At 32.9% G+C, this 5,407-nt stretch overlaps 1 non-coding gene across 1 annotated transcript; it reads left to right on the forward strand.

The window, feature by feature from the left end:
• The first annotated feature begins 1,133 nt into the window (after window positions 1–1,133).
• On the forward strand, window positions 1,134–1,256 carry LOC115071179. The gene has a single exon (XR_003850289.1).
• Window positions 1,257–5,407: the final 4,151 nt, after the last annotated feature.

A 5,407-nucleotide genomic window follows, 5' to 3' on the forward strand; every position in this document is an offset into this window, starting at 1 on the left:
TCTATTCAAAGCTAATGTCATTTACATAATGATTTACGATTTAATGCTTTGACTGACTCCACATTTTATACCAAGAATAAAGGCTTTATTTTATACATAGTTGCAACTAGCATCAAAAATTTTATTATTTTTGTGGAATGGCTCCTTTCAAAATGTAAATAAAAACTGAAGAATCATTGAACCTATTTTCCACAAAATATGTCATTACTTTAATGTTTTCTTCTTTCATTTTTAATCTTTTTATGTTGAATGATTTAGGGAAAAGTGCAATGCCTACTCAATTCTTCACTTGGTATTTAACAAACACACAACTATAGGCCATTCACTAAATTTTCTCTACGTTAGAGTTCTTACACTGATATCAGAAAGTTCCAATTTAAAAGGCAATAGCAGGCAACTTATTTCATCAGTAATTGTAAGTCATTATTGCCCTAATAATAATCCTGTGGAAATTAATTTGAGAAACTATAATGAGGTAAGTACTGGTGTATCATTTTATTTTGTAGCAATTTAGCAGTCTTAAGCTCTGTTCAAATTATTCTATTTAATTCAATAAAAATGTCATCCCATTTTTTCCTGCATGCATTGAACTATGTACATTTACCTTCTTTCCAAAGTTCTTCAAAATACCATAAAACAGTAGGAAACTCAGCATGAAGTTCTGTTAGTCAATATTCACACATGTGCTCTGATATCTCCTAGGGTTCCATGTACAAGTTTTTTACAGAGTGAAGAAAAAAATACTAATGTCTTAGCATATAGGATTTAGTTTTCTATTTTTTATTCTGTGTTTTATTAAGACATGATTGTAGTCCTCAGCTCAGGCTGGCCTTAAGTTCACTAGGTAGTCAGGTACCTGGAGCTCCTGGGTTTCTTTCTGCCTGGTCTTCCAGGAGTTAGGATTACTGGTGTAAGTGACAGCACCCAGCTTTCTTCTCATGACACTTCCCAATGATAAGAAAAAATAATAATAATAAAAAAATAAAACCATGAGCTACATAGAAGATTTTGGAGCACTGTTTGTGTTTGTGTTTATGGTTCCATTGTCCATATTACTGATGTCATTAATCACTTACAAAATGAGAAACAATTTAGTACTGGTATTTTCTAAGAATGACAAGGAACTTTTGATGAGCCTATCTCCCACTGGGCTGTCGAACCTCTTTCCTCCTCAGCCAGGACAGGGGCCAAGCTCTTGTGGATCATTGTCAGAACTGCCATGAGTGAGCAGTCTTGTTTTCCTGCCTCGCACACACTGAAAAAAATACAGGATGACAAGGAACTTCTGAATCATCCTACCATGTGTGGAAATGGAAATATTATACTTAAATAATTAATACTGTTGAGCAGATGAACTGACACATGCGTTATTCTAATAATGTCTCTAATAAATGTCTAATAAATGTTTTATTTATTTATTTATTTATTTTTTATTTTATTTTTGACTGGTGCTTCCTAGTCCCAGCTTGCCTGGAAGTCAATAGATAGATCAGACTGGCCTTGATGTATCAAAGATCTGCTGGCCTCTGCCTCCTGAGGAGATTTATTGTTTTGTTTTGTTTTGTTTTGTTTTTTTTAGCAAAATTAGGTTTCCCTATATTTTCCTTCAAATAAAAATATAGAGGGAAATATTCAAACTATTGTAATAAATTGTTAGTGACTGAACTATCTCAAGCTGCACAAAACAGAGCTCTTACATACTGTAGCATGTTCACAAAGCATTGACAGCCTTACACACATGTACATATATGCCTATACTGCCTAAAACTTTCATCCATGCAAACTAATTTTTTTATTAACCTTTGTATATACCATGTCTTGAAAATGAATCCATCCTGATACCTATAAAAGCCTATTTCTTTTCCAATAATAAAGTTTATGTTAGTATATATATATATATGCAATTGATCAGGTTTATACTAATGGATAAGGTATATTTTATATATAAATATTGAAATTTTCTATAACAGTCACAAAGCAAAGTTCATTGTTTACACTGCATGTCTTACATATATGTAATTATGTCTGATGAATCTGATAAATCTTGTCCTTCAGTGACAAAATATTATCCAAAAGCAATTATGTATCACCTCCCTGACACCTGAGAAAACATGCTTCCTTTGCTTGTGATGGATAGTGCATGGTATCATTTAATTCTGCAAATAATATAGGGGAATGCAATCTGTGCTGTAAAAAACCTAATTTACTTACTATATTTTAATATGTAGAAGAAATGAATTTTTCTTTGCTAGCTACTTGATTATGTTATTTTTTTTTCAATTTTAAAATTGATGATGCAAATATCTGTTCTTTAAAATCCATACTTATGAAATGTATTTTAGATTTCATTCTTAGTGGAGCAAAACATTAAAAGGTACCCCAAAAATATCTGAATGCAAAATACTATCAGTCTTATTCAATTTGTTAATAAAACACATTGTATGCATGTATAAATGCACCACCAATACAAATTCAAATATAAAAGAAGCAGGAAAAAATTCAAATGTATAAATAGAGAAATATCATTATAATTAAATCCATAGACTCCTCATATAACTTCAGTAATCATTCAGAATTTTCAATCATCATTTTTAGCTTACCTTTTTCTAGAAAAACACAGATTGTAATTTTCTATTCACACTCTCTAGAGTTCTTTGGTAGTTTTTTATTTGTTTTATAATGGAATATCTAAGCATTAATTCTACTTCAGATGCATCAGTATTCCTAATAGATTTAAATAAATTAGTATGCTTTAAATAATTCTATTATAGACACAGAGATTTTTCTAATTATTTCAAAGTTGTCTTTTACTCTTGATTTCTTCAAAATAGAACCAAAGAGTATCCCTATCATGTGTACTTTTGCTGTGTCACTTACCCTTTTCTTATATCAAGCCTTTATTTTTATGCTACCATGATTCTTACATTTTTGAAGTAAGCAAATACAAATGAATTTACTACTCTTGGTGGAGGGTGTGCAAAGTCTTAAACTGCGGATTCTACTGGCTTGGTTTCCTGAGTGCTGGCTTTATGAACATGTGCCCTCATGGCCAGATCAAAAAGTCCTTTAATAGTCTAGAATTGCATGATTAATCATTATAAACATTAATTTTAAAATTAAACGCACTATAATGCTAATTTTATCAGAGACCTCGAGTTGAGATTGTTCTTCATTTCTGCTTAATTCAGCAATTTAAGTAATGGCATTCTTTCTTTAATAATAGTAAATATGGAAGCCACGAACCTGTAATCCAGGCATTTAGAAGGATGAAGCAGGGCAATCAGGAGTTCAATGCCAGCCTTAGTCACACAGTGAGCTTAAGACCAGCCTGAATTACAGAAGAACTAGTCTGAAAAATTATTTTAAAAACACAAAATGTAGAAAGATGTAGTAAGATATCAATTAGCAAAGTAAAACAAACACAGTCAAATATTATATAAACAATTAGAATAAAATGGTAGAGATAGAACTATTTTATTACTAGAGATCCCCAACTTATAAAAACAAGCTAATATACAAGATCATTTGGAGAAGAGACAGTAACAGATATCCTCGAATAGGTAGTAAAATATACTACAAAACCATAATTCAAGCTCTGCCATAAGAAATGATAGTGGTATAAGTGGAGCTATGTGAATCAATTTTGAAAGAACAGTGAGAAAGTTATTGAAAACAATTTGGGAATACTTGCTATTTTTGAGAAAATATAAAATTTATAATCCATCAAACTTAAAATCATATGTCCTCTTGACTTGGAATTCGTACTTGAAATAAAAATAACGTGCACCCTTATACTTTAAGAAATGTCTATAATAGTCAATTTCTTTATGGGTTTTTCTCTTTTTAAAAATATTTTCTTTATTAATTTTAGTTGTATGTGTATGAATGTATTGCCTACACGTATATAAGTGCATCCATGTCACGCAATGCCTGGAAAATTCATAGGAGGTGTCAGAGCCAATGGAACTGATGCTATAGATAGTTGTTATCCACCCTGTGGATGCTAGGAATTGAACCAAGGTCCTCTGCAAGACCAGTCAGTGATCCCAACACCTGAGCCATCCCTCCAGTTCCTGATATGGCATTTTCTAAAGGCATTTAGGGCTATCCCTCGCCATACCTCTCTTCCACCTCTTTTAACGTTTCATACTCTATCAGGCCCCGTTTTTTAATTTATATCTTTGCATTCTATCTTTCCTCATATGAAGCACTGCCTCCAAGCCCCTGGCAGTTTATTTGCTATGTGACCTCTCTGGATTTTACTATTGAAACAAGTATATCAAAGAATTAAAAGCTATCATTCAGTTATGAGAGAACATGTGACATTTGTCTTTCTTAGTCAAGGTTATCTCTCTCAAGATGACTGTTTCCAGTTTCATCCATTCACATCTGAATTTCCTAATTCAGGGTTTTTTGATCCCTGAGTAATATGCCATTGTGTGATTAAATGTACCATACTTTTGTTATCCGTTTGTCAGTTTGTGAACATCTTGGTTGTTTCCACTTCCTGCTTTATTGTGAAAAGGACAGCAATGAACTTGAATGAGCAGGTATCTCTGTAGTACGATACAGAGCCTTTTTGGTAAAAGTTGAAGGTTGGTATGAATGTGTCATGTGGTAGATCAGTTTCCAGTGTTTTGAGGAAACTCCACACTGATTCCCAAAGTCGTTGAAGGAGTTTGGAATCCCATCAGAAGTGGACACAAGGTCCCCTTTCCAGATAGCCTCACCAGCACTGGTTCTCGTTTATTTGGATCTCAGCCTTTCTGACTGAAGGAAGATGAAATCTCAAAACTTTTAATGCGCATTTCCCTTACAGCTAAGGATGTTGAACATTTTTTTAAGTATTTGTTTGCCATTTGCAAAGAATGTGTTGAATACCCCAGACTTGGAATTGCAGGCAGTTGTTTGATCCATGATGTGAGCAATGGAATTAAACCCAGGACTTCTCCAAGAACAGCAAGAACTGTTTACCACTATGTCATCTCTCTGGTTCTGAAAACAAGCTTTTTAAGGAAAAAAACACCTATGTGATATAAACGTCAGTAGCTGAAACACACTGGGTTCAGTGAAAGCCGTTTATAAGTCTCCTTAATTAACAGTACTAAGACACCCGAACCAACTTCCCACTTTCACTGTCTCTTTCATTACTGCCTCAAAATCATTTTGTTTTCATTTATATTAACATGGGAAGTTTGCAATTAGAGATCCACCACATGAAGTTCTTTACATTTTTCATAATTTATTTCTCAATTGAGTATTACAGACCTGCTTATGAGACACAAGTTGCTATGTGGTATTTTGAGACAAATTATGCTTCACACGGGAACTTTATTCAAAATGAACAATGAATTTTTCTAAGACTAAGGAAACAAATTTCATGCATAGCATACTAGAACCCTTCATA

The sequence above is a fragment of the Nannospalax galili genome, unplaced genomic scaffold (genome assembly GCF_000622305.1).
Source record: "Nannospalax galili isolate Female #2095 unplaced genomic scaffold, S.galili_v1.0 scaffold318, whole genome shotgun sequence".
Lineage (NCBI taxonomy): Eukaryota > Metazoa > Chordata > Mammalia > Rodentia > Spalacidae > Nannospalax > Nannospalax galili.